Genomic DNA, 20,210 nt, shown 5'->3' with positions numbered 1-20,210 from the left:
GGTAGAGAAGTGGATGTAGTATACAGGGATTTTAGTAAGGCATTTGATAAGGTTCCCCATGGTAGGCTTATGCGGAAAGTCAGGAGGCATGGGATAGAGGGAAATTTGGCCAATTGGATAGAAAACCGGCTAACCGGTCGAAGTCAGAGAGTGGTGGTAGATGGCAAATATTCAGCCTGGAGCCCAGTTACAAGTGGAGTTCCGCAGGAATCAGTTCTGGGTCCTCTGCTGTTTGTAATCTTTATTAATGACTTGGATGAGGGAGTTGAAGGGTGGGTCAGTAAATTTGCAGATGATACGAAGATTGGTGGAGTTGTGGATAGTGAGGAGGGCTGTTGTTGGCTGCAAAGAGACTTAGATATGATGCAGAGCTGGGCTGAGGAGTGGCAGATGGAGTTCAACCCTGCCAAGTGTGAGGTTGTCCATTTTGGAAAGACAAATAAGAATGCGGAATACAGGGTTAACGGTAGGGTTCTTAGTGAGGTGGAGGAACAGAGGGATCTTGGGGTCTATGTTCATAGATCTTTGAAAGTTGCCACTCAGGTGGATTGAGCTTGTAAGAAGGCCTATGGTGTATTAGCGTTCATTAGCAGAGGGATTGAATTCAAGAGTCGTGAAGTGATGTTACAGCTGTACAGGACTTTGGTTAGGCCACATTTGGAGTACTGTGTGCAGTTCTGGTCGCCTCACTTTAGGAAAGATGTGGAAGCTTTGGAGAGGGTGCAGAGAAGATTTACCAGGATGTTGCCTGGAATGGAGAATAGGTCGTACGAGGATAGGTTGAGAGTGCTAGGCCTTTTCTCGTTGGAACGGCGAAGGATGAGGGGTGACTTGATAGAGGTTTATAAGATGATCAGGGGAATAGATAGAGTAGACAGTCAGAAACTTATTCCCTGGGTACAACAGAGTGTTACAAGGGGACATAAATTTAAGGTGAAGGGTGGAAGGTATAGGGGGGATGTCAGGGGTAGGTTCTTTACCCAGAGAGTGGTGGGGGCATGGAATGCGCTGCCTGTGGGAGTGGTAGAGTCAGAATCTTTGGTGACCTTTAAGCGGCAATTGGATAGGTACATGGATGGGTGCTTAAGCTTGGACAAATGTTCAGCACAACATCGTGGGCCGAAGGGCCTGTTCTGTGCTGTATTGTTCTATGTTCTATGTTCTATAACTGCACCAGAAACAACAACATCAAACACTCCAAAGTCCTCCAGACTAACATCTTACTGAGTGTGGAAGTGTTGGAACAGTGATAAACCCCAGTTGAGAGGGAGCTACCTTAGGAGTCCCCAATATCCACTACAGACCCCAAATTTATTTAAGCTTTCATTACATTAAATTTTCATTCTATATTAATAAAGTGATATTTTAATAAGTCTCTTTTAGGAAACTGTAGGAACCCTAGTGAGAGTACACAGGAATTTATCCATGCTCCTAGATAATTTAAGTACTTTAAATAACAGCTACTGTGGGTCCATGATAAGTATATATCTCTCAGGCAGGGAGGTTGTTGTCGAGAGAGGGAACCATGGTTTATTAAAGAAGTTGAAGCTCTTGTCAAGAGGAAGAGGAAGGCATATGTGAGGATGAGGCATGAAAGCTCAGTTAGAGGTGCTTGAGAGTGATAAGTTAGCCAGAAAAAATCTAAAGAGAGAGCTAAGAAGTGCCAGGAGGGGACATGAGAGGTTGTTGGCAGATAGGATCAAGGAAATCCTCAGGCCTTCGATAGGCATATCAGGAATAAAGGAATGAGTAAGATTAGGGCCAATCAAAGATAGTTGGGGAAAGTTATATGTGGAATCTGAGGACATAGGGGAAGTGCCTAATGAATACTTTTTGTCAGTATTCACATTGGAAAAGGGCAATGTTAGTGAGAATGCAGAGATATAGGCTACAAGATTAGATGGGATTGAGATTGACAAATAGCAATTTTGGAAGGTCCCAAAAAATAAATAAGACCCCAGGGCAGAATGAGATTTATCCTTCGATTCTCTGGGAAGCCAGGGAGGAGATTGCCAAGCCTTGGCTTCAATCTTTATGTCATCATTGGGGACAGGAGTAGTGCCAGAAGACTGGAGGATAGCAAATGTTGTTCCCTTGTTTAAGAAGGGGATTAGAGAGAACCCCCTGGTAATTATAGACCAGTGAGCCTTACTTCAGTTGTGGGTAAGTTGTTGGAAAAAGTTACAAGAGATAAAGTTTATAATCATCTGGAAAGGAATAATTAGATTAGGGATAGTTAACATGGTTTTGTGAAGGGCAGATCATGCCTCACTAACCTTATTGAGTTCTTCGAGAAGGTAACAAAACAGGTGGATGAAAGTAAGGCAGTTAATGCGGTGTATATGGACTTCAGTAAGACATTTGATAAGGTTCCCCATGATAGGCTATTGCACAAAATGTAGAATTTCAGGATTGAAGGTGATTTAGTGGTTTGGATCAGAAATTGGCTGGCTGAAAGAAGACAGAGGGTGGTGATTGTTGGGAAATGTTCATCCTGGAGCTCAGTTACCAGTGGTGTGCCACAAGGGTCTGTTTTGGGGCCACTGATATTTGTCATTTTTAATAAATGATCTCGAGGTGGGCGTAGAAGGATGGGTTAGTAAATTTGCGGATGACATTAAGGTCGGTGGAGTTGTGGATAGTGCTGAAGGATGTTGTGGGTTGCAGAAGGAGATAGATAAGCTACAGAGTTGGACTGAGAAGTGGCAAATGGAGCTTAATTCGGAAAAGTATAAGGTAGTTCACTTCGGAAGAAATAACAGGAATGCAGAATACTGGGCTAATGGTAAAATTCGTGGTGGTATTGATGAACACGAGAGATCTCGATATCCAGGCGCATAAATCCCTGAAAGTTGCCACCCAGATTGATAGGGTTGTTAAGAAGGCATATGGTGTGTTGGTGTTTATCGGCCGGGTGATTAAGTTTCAAGACCACGTGGTCATGCTTCATCTGTACAAGACACTGGTAAGGCTGCACCTGGAGTATTGCGTGCAGTTCTGGTCACCGCACTATATGAAGGATGTGGAAGATTTGGAAAGGATTCAGAGGAGAGTTACTAGGATGTTACCCGGTATGGAGGGAAGGTCTTATGAGGAAAGGCTGAGGGAACTGAGGCTGTTTTCATTGGAGCGAAGAAAGTTAAGAGGCAATTTAATCGAGATGTATAAGATATTCAGAGGGTTCGATAGGGTGGACAGCAAGAGCCTTTCTCCTCGGATGGTGACGGCTAATGCGAGGGGACATAGCTTTAAATTAAGGGGTGATAGACTTAGGACAGATATGAGGGATAGTTTCTTCACTTAGAGAATAGTAGGGGCATGGAATGGCCTGACTGCAATTGTAGTGGACTCGCCGACGTTAAGAGCATTTAAATGGACATTGGATATACATATGGATAATAATGGATTGGTATAGGTTAGATGGGCATCAGATTAATGTCACAGGTTGGCACAACACCAAAGGCCAAATGGCCTGTACTGTGCTGTAACATTCTCTGTTCTATGTTCTATGACAGAATTCATCTTTACAAGTTTAACTTAATGGTTTGGTTTTTTTGTTGATGAAGATAGATTTCTGTTTATTGCAGAGCTGTCTTGCTGGATTCGGTAAATCGGTTTTAGCAAACTTCATACACATGATAACACCAATGTCAGCCAATGTGACATTTCTCCAACAGTTCGATATTGATTAATACACACGTCCTTGTATTTGTTTAGGTTAAGGCAGGTCTTGTAGCCACTTTGATCACCAATATTGATTTTTCAATGAGGTTGGTTTCTTGGAAGAGTGAAAAGTGAACTGAGAATGCAGTTTCCCATTAAAAGTTTCTGTTTTCTTTCAAGTGTACTGCCTTCAACAACCAGTTAATAATTTAACTTAGTTGACAGAATTAGTTCATTTTATTTATTGCAAGCCTTGCTGTCCTTCCAAGATGCAACTTCTGCTAACAATAGCAGAAGCTTATCAGATTAGTTCTGAAACACTTTACTGCTTAAATTCACTCAGTTAATAACCAGCACTACCAACAGTCTTCCACTTTGAATTTCAAGTCAAGTAGCTTGGAAAGATGCACTTTCCAGTGTCAATTATCTTCACTGACCCAAAGAGAGTGCATCCAGTATGGAACCTAATGATCTGAGCTGTATATGTAGCCCGCAGTTTATAATTAGAACAGCCTCGATTTCATTCATGCACTGGGACTCAGGCAATTACCTGCCCAATGAGTGTACTGACTTTACTGTTTGGTAAACATGGCTGGAGCTTCACTTTTTGGTGTCTGATACCAATTTGATTGAATATCCAGTTTCACAGCTCAAACTGTGTCAGGGGGCAAGCAACGGGAGCTTTTAGTTTGAACCACCCTGAGATGAAGGAGTTTGTATTGCCCTGTTTTTACATGAATACAGTATCTTGTTGGGGTACTCGCTCACCACAAGTGTGACCTAAGGATCCACGCAGAGGATTGTTGAAGAGGAGAGGATTCTATAAAACAAATGACTCTCCTGGATTTAAAAGCACTCTACAGTCAGACATTGAGAGACAATGTTGTGAATCTTTTACAATAGCTCAGTTTTGTATGACATTAAGTGTTTCATTTTAGTTCCATTTACAGTTGAAGGAGCAGTTTTGAAATGGTTTAGTGATTACAGATCCCACCCGGCTCTCTGTTATAGCATGTTGTAGCCAGAATGTGAAGGTGCTGCACATAAAGAGTGTGCTGATAGCCATTCTAATAAACAATATTTTCATTGACATATTTTCATTTACACACATTGCGGTCTTTACACTGCTCCTCCCTGCACTGTTCTCCAGGTGATAAATCCAGCCCAGTCTTCGCTGGACACATTACCATCTCCATCTCTGCTCTCCTACCCAGGTGAGCATCTCATCCACCTGTACACCTGATCATAACGGTAAGTACTGCAGACATCCTGCAGAGACTACAGATAACAAATTGGGAACCAGTGTTCCATTAGTTCCAACCCATCGACAACCACATTTTTTTCTGTATATTTTTGTAAAGCCAGGTTTTATAACACATTAAGTGCTGTTTTCTCACCAGCTTGCACAGTAATACAACAAAGTAAAAGGGATACAAAAATGGGCTGCTACCCAATGTGAATTAAATGTTCTTCAAATTGTGCTCATTAACCCCATGAATGGTATTAGTTAAAATGTAGGACAAAGCAGTTAACCTGCTGAAAGTAGAACCCTTTCATGAGTGTTGTTGGATGATTAAATATCTGCAAAAAGGTCAGTTAACATAATTGCTATTCACAAATCTGAAATGAAGATTAAGCAAACTTTAACGTCACAGAGCCATTGAGATGTACAGCACGGAAACAGATCCTTCAGTCCAACTCGTCTATGCCCACCAGATATCCTAAATTAATCTAGTCCCATTTGCCAACATTTGGCCCATATCCCTCAAAACCATTCCTATTCATATACCCATGCCTTTTAAATGCCGTAATTGTACTAGCCTCCACCACTTCCTCTGGCAGCTCATTCCATACACGCACCACCCTCTGTGAAAAGTTTGCCTCTTAGGTCCCTTTAGAACCTTTACTATCTCCCCTTAAACTGATGCCCTCTAGTTCTGACTCCCCCAACCCAGGGAAAAGACCTTGTCTATTTACCCTATCCATGCCCCTCATGATTTTATAAACTTCTGTAAGATCACCCCTCAGCCTCCAACACTCCAGGGAAAGTAACCCCAACTTATTCAGCCTCTCCCTGAAGCTCAACTCTCCAACTCTGGCAACATCCTTGTAAATCTTTTTTGAGCCCTTTAACTTTTCATAACATCTTTCTTACAGGAGGGAGACCAGAGTTGTACACAGTATTCCAATAGTGGCCAAACCAATGTCCTGTACAGCTGCAACATGACTTCCCAACTCCTGTACTCAATGCTCTGACCAATAAAGGCAAGTATATCAAATGCAGCCCTCAGTATTCTATATAACTGTGCTTATCTGTACTAAAAACAGGCAGCTCCATGAAACAATGTGAGGATTCACCGAGAACAACCATCATGCAAATACCTGAACAATAAGAGGTTAAGATTTTGTACACACTTTTGAACAGCAGTCAAATATCGGCCTAAAGCTCCCCAAAATTCTGTTTTATTGTGTCTGGAGCTGAGGCTCCTGTTTATTTCTGAAATTGCACTACCATCAAGTAAGCAGCAATGTTACCATCTATGAGATGCACTGCAGAAATTCATCAAAGATCCTTAGACAGCGTCTTCCAAACCCACAACCACTTCCATCTCGAAGGACAAGGGCAACAGATTTATAAAAACACCAACGTCAAGTTCCCCTCCAAGCCATTCACCATGCTGACTAGGAAATATATCACTGTTCCTTCACTGTCATAGAGTACAGCACGGAAACAGACCCTTCAGTCCAACATGTCCATGCTGACCAGATATCCCAAATTAATCTAGTCTCATTTGCCAGCTAAATCCTTCCTATTCATATACTCATCCAGATGCTGTTTAAATGTTGTAATTGTACCAGCCTCCACTACTTCCACTGGCAGCTCATTCCATACACGCACCACCCTCTGTGTGAAAAAGTTGCCCCTTTGATCCCTTTTAAATCTTTCCCTTCTCACTTTAAACCTATGCTGTGCAGTTCTGGACTAACCCCCACCCAGGGAACAGACCTTGTCTATTTACCCTATCCAGACTGTCACTAGTTCAAGATCCTGGAATTCCCTCCCTGATAGCATTGTGGGTAAACCCACAGCAGATGGACTGTAGCAGTTCAAGAAGGCAGCTGACCACCACCTTCTCAAGGGCAACTAGGGATGGGCGATAACTGCTATTCCAACCAGAAACACCCACATCCTACAAATGAATAAATAAAAAAGAATAAGCTAACTCGGTCTATGTTGGTTCACAGAGGAGTAGCTGCCAATAATTGTTCTTCAGTTTGTCAAGTCTTTGCTCATATTTGGATGAGTGATGAAAGTATTAACATTATAAAAATTACAAATACTACTAGGCCACTAGCAATACAAGGAGGTAATGGAAATAAAAGTCACGTCTTCCCTCGAAAGGTTTAACAAAAATGTGCAGATTATGAATGGGACAGACTGTGGAGAGAGACTATTTGAGCTGGCAGAGGTGCGATGGGTTGAATGGCTTCCTTCTGTGCTCTCTCAGCTGTGTCTTCCTGGTGTACCTTGCTGTCACTCAAAGCTCTGAACTGGAATTTTGAACTTAAGATATGCAATATTTGAATTTCTATTGATTATCATTCAATTGTTCAACCAGTTGAGAACTCAATACACAATGTCCAAAAAATGTTTAATATGATTTTTTTTTAACAAATGTTATTCATGTTGACTTCCTCACAGAAGGCTAAACAGTTAGCTTGCTATTAAATTTCTGCCAATGTTTCTGTATTATTAGCTTTTAAAAAGCTTCTGAGAGCACACCAGCTGGATTTATTGTAAATAGAACAGCCGGCATACAAAATACAGAACATAGCTAGAGTTCTCACAGGGGAAAATGGAAACATTTTCACATTATACTGTTGTGAACGATGATGCAGAAGAAAAGCACAGAAACAAACAGTTGTGGTACAAAGCAGAATCTAACTGTTTATACACAGAACCAATACATGAATGACCTGTACAGCCCGTAAGGACAAAATTAAATGGGAAATGACTGCAATGGAACTAAGAACATGGGCCTGAGAAAACCAAAGCACAAAATTTCAGAATTATTGCAATAAATCTTAACAGTATAACTTTGAAATAAAGCCAAAATGTGGAAAATTGCCTGGCTGTGCCACACACTGTGTACCATCTCCATGATCAGTCACTTATCAAGTCTCCTCTGACAGCTCCTTGCCAATCAGTACCACTACCGAGATGGACAGGGGCTGGAAATTCATGCAAATACCTGCACCTGCAATTTCCACTCCAAAACACAACTCATTCACTCATTAACATAAGACATAGGAGAAAGAACAAGCTATTGACCCTGTCAACCCCTTAAGCTTGATCGACCATGCATTAAAATCCTAGCTCACCTGATTCAATCACAAATCAGCATGCCCACCTATCCATGTTTTACAAATTTATCCAGAAAATCCTTACAATGCAGATAGAGCAGCACTCCAAAAGCTAGTGCTTCTAATTAAGCCTGTTGGAGTATAACCTGGTGTTGTGTGATTTTTTTTAACATTATCAAAACTGTATACATCACATGTTTAAATGAATCCACCAACCTTAGACCGTTTGCCGTAACATCTACATTCCATCAGGAGTGTATTGTACATCCCAGTGATAAAAGATTCAATATGTTTGAAAGCAGCCGTATTTTTAATGTGAAGTTGCCTCTGTGAACATTTGATGTTTAAAATACAACCCTGTAGCAAAACAGTGAGTACCAGTTACAGGAACAATACCGCTGAAAATGTGTTGCTGGAAAAGCGCAGCAGATCAGGCAGCATCTAAGGAACAGGAGAATCGACGTTTCGGGCATAAGCCCTTCTTCAGGAATCAGGATTCCTGAAGAAGGGCTTATGCCCGAAACATCGATTCTCCTGTTCTTTGGATGCTGCCTGATCTGCTGCGCTTTTCCAGCAACACATTTTCAGCTCTGATCTCCAGCATCTGCAGTCCTCACTTTCCCCTACAGGAACAATACCTACTGGAATTGGAGCTTTTGCACCTCTTTGTCCAGTTAAGAGAGCCCTCTGTCAATGTGAAAATCTGCACACTATTTGAAGAAGAGAGGATTTATTGAGGACTGGTATTCAAAATTCTTGAATATAGTTAAATTGATCCCCAGTAATGTGTTTATATTGCTACATCCCTTGAATCAGAGTACAGTAGACTCAGAAAGAGAGGGATACACAGGCTGTGTAGTTGGGGATTAGTGACTATATGAGATGAACTATCAACAAAATACTTGATACAGATAATGTAGAAAGCTGAGATTTCCTTAGGAATGGCAGGGATCAGGCAATTGATAAGGTATTGACTTTAAAACTTGGTAGATAGACCATTGGTAAATATTCATTTATAAGAATGGACTTAGAATAGGTAGAAGGGGGTATGAAAAAGCCTTGGTGGGTGGGATTAAGGAAAACCCCAAGGTATTCTCCACTTATGGGAGTAACAACAAGAATGGCAAGAGTGAGGGTAAGGCCGATCAGGGATAGAGGAGAAAACTTGTGCCTGGACTCGGAGGAAGTGGGGAGATCCTTAATGAATACTTTGCTTCAGTATTCACTAGTGACAGGGATCTTGTTGTTTGTGAGGACAGCATGAAACAGGCCAATATGCTCAAACAGGTTGATGTTAAAAAGCAGGATGTGTTGGAACTTTTGAAAAACTTGGGGATAGAGAGTTCCCCTGGGCCAGAGGGAATTTATCCAAAGTTTCTACGGGAAGCAAGGGAAGAGATTGCTGCACCTTTGGCGATCAGTTTTGTGTCTCACTGTCCACTAGAGTAGTACCAGATGATTAGAGGGAAGCAAATCTTTCTCCCTTGTTCAAGAAAGGAAATAAGGATAATCCTGGGAATTACAGACTAGTCAGTCTTACATCAGTGATGGGAAAATTATTGGAGAGGATTCTGAAAGACAGGATTTATGATTACATGGAAAAGCATAGTTTAATTAGAGATAGCCAGCATGGCTTTGTGAGGGACAGGTCATGCCTCACAAACCTTATTGAATTATTTTAAGATGTGACAAAACACATTGATGAAGGTAGAGCAGTGAATGTGTGTATATGGATTTTAGCAAGGCATTTGATAATGGTTGGCTCATTCAAAAAGTAAGGAGGCATGGGATACAGGGAAACCTGTCTGTCTGGATACAGAATTGGCTAGCCCATAGAAGGCAGAGGGTGGTGGTAGATGGAAAGTATTGGAGCTCGTTGACCAGTGATGTTCCTCAGGGATCAGTTTGGGGACCTCTGCTCTTTGTGATTTTTATAAATGACTTGGATGAGGAAATGGAAGGTGAGTTAGCAAGTTTGCAGATGACACAAAGGTTGGTGAAGTGGTGGATAGTGTGGAGGGCTATTGTAGGTTGCAACGAGACATTGACTTGATGCAGAGCTGGGCTGAGAAGTGGCAGATAGGTTTCAACCTGAAAAAGTGTAAAGTGATTCACTTTGGAAGGTCGAACTTGAATTCAGAACACAGAGTTAAAGATAGGATACTTGGCAGTGTAGAAAAAAAGTTGGATCTTGGGATCCACGTACTTAGATCCCTCTACTGTCACCCAAGTTGATCGGGTTGTTCAGAAGGCACCTGGTGTGTTGGCTTTCATTGGCAGGGGATTGAGTTTAAGAGCTGCGAGGTTATGCTGTAGTTCTATAGAGCCCTGATTAGACCACACTTGGAATATGATATTCAATTCTGGTTGCCTCATTACAGGAAGGATGTGGAAGCTTTAGAGAGGGTGCAGAGGAGATTTACCAGGATGCTGCCTGGACTGGAGGACATGTCTTATGAAGAAAGGTTGAGAGAGCTCTCATATATCTTCACTTCATTAAAGTGAAGATATATGAGAGGTGACTTGACAAAGATATACAAGGTGATGAGAGGCATAGATGGAGTGGATAGCAAGAGAGGTTTTCCCAGGGAAGAAATGGCTATCAGAAGGTGGCACAATTTTAGGATGATTGGAAGAAGGTTTAGGGGAGATGTCAGATGTAGGTTCTTTACACAGAGAGGGATGGGTGTGTGGAATGCACTGCCAGCAGTGGTACTAGAGTCAGATACATTAAGGATATTTAAGTGAGTCTTGGAAAAGCACAGGGAAGATACTAGAATGATGGGTATGTCAATTAGTTTGATCTTAGAGTAGGATAAAAGGTTGGCACAACATCGAGAGCCAAACAGTACTGTGCTGTACTGTTCTACGTTCCATGTTCTATAACAATGGATTCCAACTCCAACACTAAATTGTGTTGGTGGTAATTTGCAGACTCGACACTAAACCACTAAAACATGATGATTGATATGATATCTGTCATTCTTATTCAATAAAAACTATCTAAATAACATGCATCTTTGACTTCAATCTGAAGAATACATTTCCCTGCAACACTCAAACATTATTGTGTGTATATGATAGATATCTATATTTATCTTTTTTGCACTGTCCTGAGTGAGATTGGCATTTGTTGTCAAGCTTGTTCATTTGAATTAAGAGGAGAAAGGTTATTGTTTGTGAAATACTTTTATGGCATCTGTAATCGCAGCAAAGAGAGAACATAATTGTCACAGTGATTCACACATGGGTTTGATAGCTTTATGATGGATCCTCTTCCCCACCATAAAGCCCACTTCTTCCCACTCATATTACTTTGATTATATATTGATTCAATTTTACTTAATATTCAAATTTTCAAATACATAATTCATTTGCAATTCAAAGTAGTTTTTATTAGTTTCCATTTATTTCCATATTTCTCTGCAGTTGCTGAGATGTTGGCAGTTTGTCTGCAGTTTCCAGACAGCCACACCTCCTTTGGTGCCTCCCTCAAATTGTGCCAACCTTTTATTTTGAGACTAGTGTGCTACTGGGAAGTTGATCTAGCTGGGAGGATATTATAGCTGCGTTTTGTTCTGTTTCCAACCTCTTCTTTTTTTCTCCCCCAGCCAATGCCAACAGATAGAGATGGAAAATGTAACCCTCAGCTGAAATACCACTGACATAGAAACTAGGAGCAAGAGAAAGTCATTCTGCCCTTTGAGCCTGTTCTGCGATGATCATGGCAGATCCTCTTTCTCAAACCCGTATTACCACTTTCTCTCCATACTCTTTGATGCCTTGAGTTTCTAAAAATGAATGAATAATTTTCTTAAATGCACTCACTGGTCCTAATGAAAGAGATGAAACTGCCCCAGAAATTTGATGAACTGAGTGACTGCACCACTGTTCTCAATATGTTTAACCAGACTGAACATTTAACCTGGCAGCTTCTAACATTTTTTGTCTCAGTTCTTAGATTTACCAAGTGAACTAAGAAAGACTAACAATCTATCAATTCCTGGCTGTATTTTATGGGAAGTAAGTAACAACAGATCATTAATGGTCAAATCAGATCACAATATGTAGATGGTAAGGCATGCTAGGGCTGGGTGCGCAGGGACCGCTTTTATGATGTATATATGGTAAAGTAAAGTAACCACAGTCACCAGAGAGAGGCGATTGGTGTCACCAGACCTCGGGTGAGGGAAGAGGTTGAGGAGGACAGTCCTTCATGGTCACCTCAGCTGGTACAGAAATCAATTCTGTACTGTTGGCAACACTCTGCATCACAAACTAGCCATCTAGCCAACTGAACAAACCAACCTCATATATACCACACAGTGTCGAAAAAGGGGTCTGGTTACATATCTTTTTCTGAGTTCACATGAGAGAGATTGAACATTTTTTCACATCAGTCTGATACCAACCTGGCAACAAATACTCTTTGGCTTCAATACTTTCCTTAACATTCAATAATGTTGAATAGATGTCTTTACATTATGATGTCTTCATCAATTCTTTGAGGATCTGGCTTTCAACTCAACTACTATTGGAGAAATGAAATATTTTCTAACCTTTCACTGTTTCAACAAGTAATCGATTTGTCATAAAATGGAAAATAAGGAAATTTAATAATCAAGATGAATCTAACATCTTGTTTATACAGTTTGATGAATCAGTTTTGCATTTTGTATTTATGTCATACATATATCATGGAGATTCACATGATCAATAAACACCATTTAATTTAAAATAAAACAATTCACTAGGGAAAATTTAAGTCCCTTCAAACAACGAGATCCCAATAAAATCAATAACTTTGTTATAAATTAGATGTAAGTCTTAGACATACTAATTAGGCTCAAACCAATAAATCGCCAGTGAGATGTTATTTTTCCCAATTAAATTATGTGGAAAGAATCGAGGGAAAAGAGTTGTGGATAGTGACACTCATTACAAAGGAGTTAATTAATGCAATGCAGGTACCAGAGGTTGGAAATAGGCCAGTGTGTGTTTGAAATAACTGCAGTGTCCACATTAAAACATAGAATAGACACATGTAACTACAGACTCATTAAAGTTACTCCTTTTCCATGTAAAGCATTGTAATCATTTATCAGGAATAGCTGTGCAACAATAACAGTTAACAGCAATTAACTTGGATTCAGGAGAATGTCCTGTTTGACCTATTTGCCTGATCTCTTAGAGGTTGTGACAATCATATAGTTTGTAATTAACCAGACAATATGAGTACCTCAACTCTTCCAAAAAGCTTTGGACAAGCATCTGCCTGGTAGCCCATTAATTACTTCCAAAAATGAGAATTCTGGATGAAGCAATGTACCATTTTTAGCCTGGACACCCAGGAATGGTTAATACAATCAGGAAGGATAGGAAAAGCAGAGCAAGTAAGTTTGAGAAAGTGTGTCTGAATGGCATATTGAGAACTGAAAGGACTATCCTGGGCTGAATGATGAGACAATCCAGAAATGGAAGAAAAACTGTAACAGTTTCCATAACCACTTAACAAGAAAGAACATTACTGAAGACAGTTGTAGGCCCTTTACAGTTTAAAATGAGAAGACTTCTCATGGTGAACAAGGAAATAGCAGGTTAGCTTAATTTTGTCTTCACAGGAGAACACCTTTCCAGAAATACCAGGAAAGCAAAATTCAGATGAACAGGAAGAATGAAAGGAGATTAGTATTAGTAATAAAAAAATCCTGGAGAAATTAACAGGATTGTAAACTGTTCAATCCCTTAGGAATAATGATCTACATCACATGTGCCTAAGTGAGATTGGCATGGAAATAATCAATGAGTTGGTTGTTGTCTCCTGTAGGAGGATGTTGCATAGCTTGAAGGGCTGGGTTTGCAATGCAGAGTGTTGCCAACAGCATGGGTTCAATTCCTATACTGGCTGAGGTTATTGTGAAGGACTCTCCTTCTGAAACTCTCCCCATCACCCAAGGTGTGGTGTCCTTCAGATTAAACCACTACAAGTCATCTCTCTCCATCAAGAGAGAAGCCCAATGGTCAAGTAAAACTGTTGGGGGGAAGCAAAATAAAGGATTCTGGAACAGTTCCGGCTGATTGGAGGGTATTAAATGTAACACCAGCTTTCTTTTAGAAAAACGATGGGGAGGCAAGGATTGCCTCAAAGAAAGGTTTGTAGAGTGTATCAGGGATAGTTTCTTGGAGTTGTCATGGAGCCAACATTTTATGTCATGAGGAAGGATCTTGGTCACATGGGCCAATGGGCTGAGAAGTGGCAGATGGAGTTTAATTTAGATAAATGCGAGGTGCTGCATTTTGGGAAAGCAAATCTTAGCAGGACATATACACTTAATGATAAAGTCCGAGGGAATGTTGCTGAACAAAGAGGCCTTGGAGTGCGGGTTCATAGCTCCTTGAAAGTGGAGTCTCAGGTCGATAGGATAGTGAAGAAGAGTACAGGAGTTGGGAGGTCTTGCTGTTGCTGTACAGGACATTGATTAGGCCACTGTTGGAATACTGCATCCTATTCTGGTCTCCCTGCTCTAGGAAGGATGTTGTGAAACTTGTAAGGGTTCAGAAAAGATTTACAAAGATGTTTCCAGGGTTGGAGGATTTGAGCTATAGGGAGAGGCTGGATAGGCTGGGGCTGTTTTCCCTGGAGTATCAGAGGCTGAGGAGTGAACTTACAGAGGTTTATAAAATCATGAGGGGTATGGATAGGGTAAATAGACACTGTCTTTTCCATGGGTTGGGGGAGTCCAGAACTAGAGGACACAGGTTTAGGGTGAGAGGGGAAAGATATAAAAAAGACCTAAGGGGCAACGTTTTGTATGTGGTATGTGTATGGCATGAGCTGCCAGAGGAAGTAGTGAAGGCTAGTCCAATTGCAACATTTAAAAGGCATCTGGATGAGAACATGAATAGGAAGGGTTTGGAGAGATATGGGCCGGGTGCTGGCAAGTGGTGCTACGTTGGGTTGGGATATCTGGTAGGAATTGACAAGTTGGACTAAAGGTTCTGTTTCCATGCTGTACATCTCTATGGCTCTACGACAAGAAATTAGAGATCATATCACTGAACACCACCTGTAGGGAAATACTACAGTGTATGTTAAAGGATGTGATTATATGATATTATAAACTACCAATGATGTTACACAAAGTCAACATGGATTTATGGAAGAGAAATAATGTTCAGCAGGTGTTTGGAGGATATAACTGTTGGAATGGATGAGGGAGGACCAGAAGATGCAGTGAAATTAGATTTTCAGGAAGCTTTTGATAAAGCCCTGTTTTGAGGTTGTTGTGCAAAATTAAAGCACATGGTCTTGGTCGTCATGTACATGTTTTAAGAATGGGTTAGCACCAGGTGATGAATAGGAATACATAGTTCCTTTCTGAAGTGAATGGTAATGACAAGTGTGATACACAGGAATCTGTGCTTGGGTCTCAGCTATTCACAATATCAATGATTTAGATGAGGAATCAAATGAAATATTTCCAAAGCGACAAACAACACAAAACCATGTGGATTGCGAGTGGTGTGGAGGATGTGAAGAGTGAATGTGCAATTACATGACAGATGCAGTATAAAGGTATTACTTGCAGTATTACATGACAGATGAAGTATAACATGCACGATAATGAAACTTCCAATGCCAGTTTGAGAAAAAAAACACAAATAGCAGCCTATTATTTAAACGGTGATGGATCAGAAAATGTTGATTGTATGATGGGACATTTGTGTTTGTATCATTGAAAGTGAGCACCAGGTGCAGTGAGCAGTTCAGAAGGCAATCAATGTATTGACCCTCATTACAAGAAAGTTGCATACAACACGAAGCAAATACTATTGCAGCTCACTCGACAGGATCTCAGTGAGACCACACCTGGATGATTATATGCAGTTTTGATCTGAAAATGTGTTGCTGGAAAAGCGCAGCAGGTCAGGCAGCATCCAAGGAACAGGAGAATCAAAGTTCTGGACATGAGCCCTTCTTCAGGAATAAGGAAAGTGTGCCAAGCAGACTAAAATAAAAGGTAGGAAGGAGGGACTCCCCCAAGTCCCTCCTCCCTACCTTTTCCCCTCCCCCAAGTCCTTCCTCCCTACCTTTCCCCCTCCCCTAAGTCCCTCCTCCCTACCTTTTATCTTAGCCTGCTTGCAACACTTTCCTCATTCCTGAAGAAGGGTTCATGCCCGAAACGTCGATTCTCCTGTTCCTTGGATGCTGCCTGACCTGCTGCGCTTTTCCAGCAACACATTTTCAGCTTTGATCTCCAGCATCTGCAGTCCTCACTTTCTCCTGCAGTTTTGATCTCCTCACTTCAGAGCAAATATAGTTACTGTAAAGGGAATGCAGCAAAGGTTCACCAGATTGATTCCTGGGATGGCAGGGATGAGGAGAGATTGGGTCAACCATGCCCGTAGGTATTGGATTTAGGAGAATGAGTAGGGTCTCATTAAAATGCATAAAATTCTGACAGGCTGGACATTTAGATGTAAGGGTAATGTTTCCGTTGGGATTGTGGGGGAGTCCAGAACAAGGGGTCACAGTCTCAGCATATACTGTGAATTATTTCAGGCTGAGATGAGGAGAAATGTCTTCACTCAGATGGTGGTGAGCCTGTGGAATTTGCTACCCCACAAACCTGTGCAGGCAAAGTCAATGAAAAAAATAAAGAAGGAAATTGATTTCAAGTGGCCACGTTGGTGAGGAGTATGGGAACGGTGTGGAAATATGGTGTTGAGATAGAGGATCGGCCATGATCATTTTGAATGGACTAAATGGACTATTCCTGCTCCCACTTTCTATGTCTTCGTGTTACTTTAGTCATCAGCCTGTGCAGGCTATTTCATGCTGTTTTAGGTATTGAATCAACCCGTTCAGAGATGTTGTGACACACCTCTGAACAGGTGGGACTTGAACATGCGCCTCCTGGCTCTGAGGTAGAGACACTGCCACTGCACCACAAAAGCCCTAAACAATGCCATTTTGCTCTTTTTGGTACCTTCATGAAATGGAGGCAATTTCCTTTTACCCCAACCCTCTGCTGTTTTCCGTATAATTGAGTTTCTTCAATGCCACCAAATGCTGTAAATGCACACTGTGGTGTTTGATTTCTGTGTGTAAAATTAATAACACAGAACCCCGTTGAAAGCAGTGGAGTTGTAAAACAGAATGCAGTTCCTATTATGTCATGCATGAAGTTCTCATTTTGTTTGATGATGAATCATTTCATTAACATTTTTGAAAAATGGATCTGGTTATGACTTTCCAAAATATTTTATTTGTGTATAAATTAGTATAGACTTTATAATCTCAAGTTATGAAATAGAAATGCTATCTGTTTTACCAGAGGGGTTACCATGTAAATATAGCATGCTGCAAATCATTGTGTTCAGCTTGACCTCATTTGCAATTTTAAGTGTGAAAAATGTAATGTGTTAAAATATGAGGGGGAAGGTCATCGAAAAGATCTCTTGGTTACGATTAATTCATGAAATATACAGATCAAAAAGAATAAATTATTTTCTTGTATTTGTATCTTGTGTAAAGTAGCATGTATAAATATACATTGATATGTCCTGCTGTCATTGGATATTAATCTCAAATCACGAAAACAGGGAGTTAATTATTTTGGTCACGTTGATTTTGAAATGAAATATCACTTGATAAGATTTGGTCCATCCCTACATAATTATCATTTAACTCCATTGATTCAAAGTGATGTTCATCATGGAGTAGACTGAAGCAAAATGTTGAGTTGTTCAAAATGCAATAAGATCTCATAATAGAGAAGTACTACATCAGATAGGACGTATGCCTTTTCTTCTTCCTAACATTGGAGCAATATTATTTGAAGTGTTCCCAAAACCTTCATCAGTAAAATAATTAAATGAAGAATGGTTCTGTGTCAATAACCCGAAATGAAGAAACATGGTCTGGCACAAGGATGTGGTATTAGGCTTCCCCCTGCAATTGTGTGAATAGAGTAAGTGGAATAGATTGCAAGGAAGACTGATTGTTTTATATCTGATTCACCAAACACATTCAACTAATGCTGGAACTTACATTCTGTTTGATTCTAATTTCTGCTGCATGTTTTTTTTCTGATCAGACACTGTTGGATACAACAACAGCTTTTGATTTTGTCTCATTGCAACCTCCCTTCCCACAACATGAAATTAACAAAGGATCTGTTTTTAAATGCACTGTGAACTGAAACATCCTCAGTAACCTGTTTTACACAGGTCTGCTCTCCATATTATGAAGAAGGTGCATAAAAGATTCAAAAGGATGATAGCAGATCTCAGAGGTTAGAACTATCTGGGAAGAATGAACAGACGAGAGTTTATAGTGAAGGCCAAGAGTAACCTGCTGGATATCTTTGAGATAATAAGACCTTGTGCAGTGGACATACTTGTGGGAAAGACCATCAATGGGGTTCATTAATATGAGATATTCATTAATAAATTTCACAGCAAATTCAGGAGAGATTTCTTCCTGCAGACAGTGGTGAGAATATGGAACTCACGATAATGACAAACTGTTGAGGTCAATAATATAAGTGCACATACAGAAAATGGAATGAACAGATGAGGAAGAAAGGAATAGTAAGGTATGTTGATAGAGTAATAGGAAAACTAATTAGAGGAGTTTCCTGCAGAACATTGATATCAAATGGTTGGTTTCTGTTCAGCAGACTTACTGTAACTCACCTCTGTTTAAAATCAGTCTGTCAGGGGTTCACTGGAAATAATGTGCTACTGAGTACAGGAAATAGGTTAGGATAACCATGTAATAAATGTTTGCAGTCTTCAAAGGCTAGATTCCAGAGTCTTGTCTTTCTTTACCTTTCTATTTTCCTTCTAGATGTTTCAAAATGACAGAAACCATAACATAATTGTTGCTGCTTTAACCCCACTGTGGCTAAGTATGAAAATAACACACCATTCTCTTCATGTGGCTGTGGCACAATGAAAATATGAAGAAACTAAATCCATTAATTCATCTTTGGAGGGCAACAATCAATTGTATAAAAATGTTGTTGGGAACAACAGAGTGAGAACTCCAAAATCCTACAGGGATTTTTAGCCTTTAATTTCAAAACATTTCTTTTTGAAACAGGACCACTAAAAACTCAGAGATAACTACAATTATAAATTTGTGGCAGACTGGAAACAGTTCTGTATGAATCGGATGAGATATAATAACTTAGAAGTATCAAAGAAATTCCAAACAGACTGTGATCTCTACAAAGATATTGAAGGCCAATGAGCCTCCTGCTTAACAACAAACTACCCTCAACCATTTGTCTTCCAAGTTGCAGACACTTTTTATGATTTTCAGAAGGGCAGGGGCTAAGAAAGGCAGTTTTAACACTATTAGAATGTACTTGTGGGACTGAATGTTCTTATGTATAACAGTGTGGGTTTGAGCATTAGCGTGCTGTGAAGGTCACAGTTGAAGAATCTGTCCCCTCACCACCATTGTTTTGCAGGTAAATGTCCACTTATTGCTCTGAGTGTGAGAAGTCAGCTAGTTGCATGCCAGACAAAGTGGAAATGGGGCAACAGAAGGACTCTCTCTTACCTTGAATGCTGCAAACCAATCCAATTCAATGCAAGAAATCAGAACTACAGAATCTCAACTAATCTACAAAACTAAGGATTGTGAAACTGAATGACTACTAGTATTAAAGCTACCAGTAACCTCTACAGCACTGGCTGCAATGTTTGATAGTTATGCATCATGAACAATTCAGAGACTAATCTATTTATTTTTTTTTTAATTTCACCTTGTTTCTAATGTGTGTGTGTGTTCCATGATGAATTCTTCTACCATTCAGTAATAAATAATCACACTTTATGTTAACTCTCAAACATGGCTCGATTGGCTCCTTTTTAAAACATGAGTTCCCTTGGTTTGGGAAGATGGATTCCATACATGGAAGAATCCATTTTTAAATTAGACTTGGTACAATTAACCGAGGGAGTGAGGGAATAAAGTAAAGGAGCCAGTTCATCTCTCGTGGTCTGGGAACTCTTTGGTTTGTAGTATCCAAACAGGAAACGTTGTAAATTGGGGAACATTTGATTTTAGATTCTGATTAATTCTTGGCACAACCTTGTGGGTCAAACGGCCTGTTCTGTGCTGTACTTTTCTATTCTATTCTATTACCTGGGTCTGGTTATAGTAC

At 40.2% G+C, this 20,210-nt stretch overlaps 1 protein-coding gene across 6 annotated transcripts in view; it reads left to right on the top strand.

Moving 5' to 3' along the window:
- LOC122564564 (cadherin-18-like) overlaps positions 1–20,210 on the top strand; it is a 760,480-nt gene that overhangs the window by 402,828 nt on the left and 337,442 nt on the right. For 2 of the 6 annotated variants that reach the window (XM_087978469.1, XM_087978471.1), the window contains one exon: positions 5,821–5,928. The exons of 3 other annotated variants lie outside the window; for them this stretch is intronic. The gene's annotated coding sequence lies outside the window, so the exon portion shown is untranslated. Of the gene's footprint in view, positions 1–5,820; positions 5,929–11,983; positions 12,052–20,210 lie in introns of those variants that run through there. One more of the 6 variants, XM_043719648.2, reaches the window with a different exon arrangement.

Source organism: Chiloscyllium plagiosum, unplaced genomic scaffold (assembly GCF_037043375.1).
Source record: "Chiloscyllium plagiosum isolate Xiang-an unplaced genomic scaffold, Cpla_swu_hap1 HiC_scaffold_34, whole genome shotgun sequence".
NCBI classification, from domain to species: Eukaryota; Metazoa; Chordata; class Chondrichthyes; order Orectolobiformes; family Hemiscylliidae; genus Chiloscyllium; species Chiloscyllium plagiosum.
This window is presented reverse-complemented; position numbering and strand designations above follow the sequence as displayed.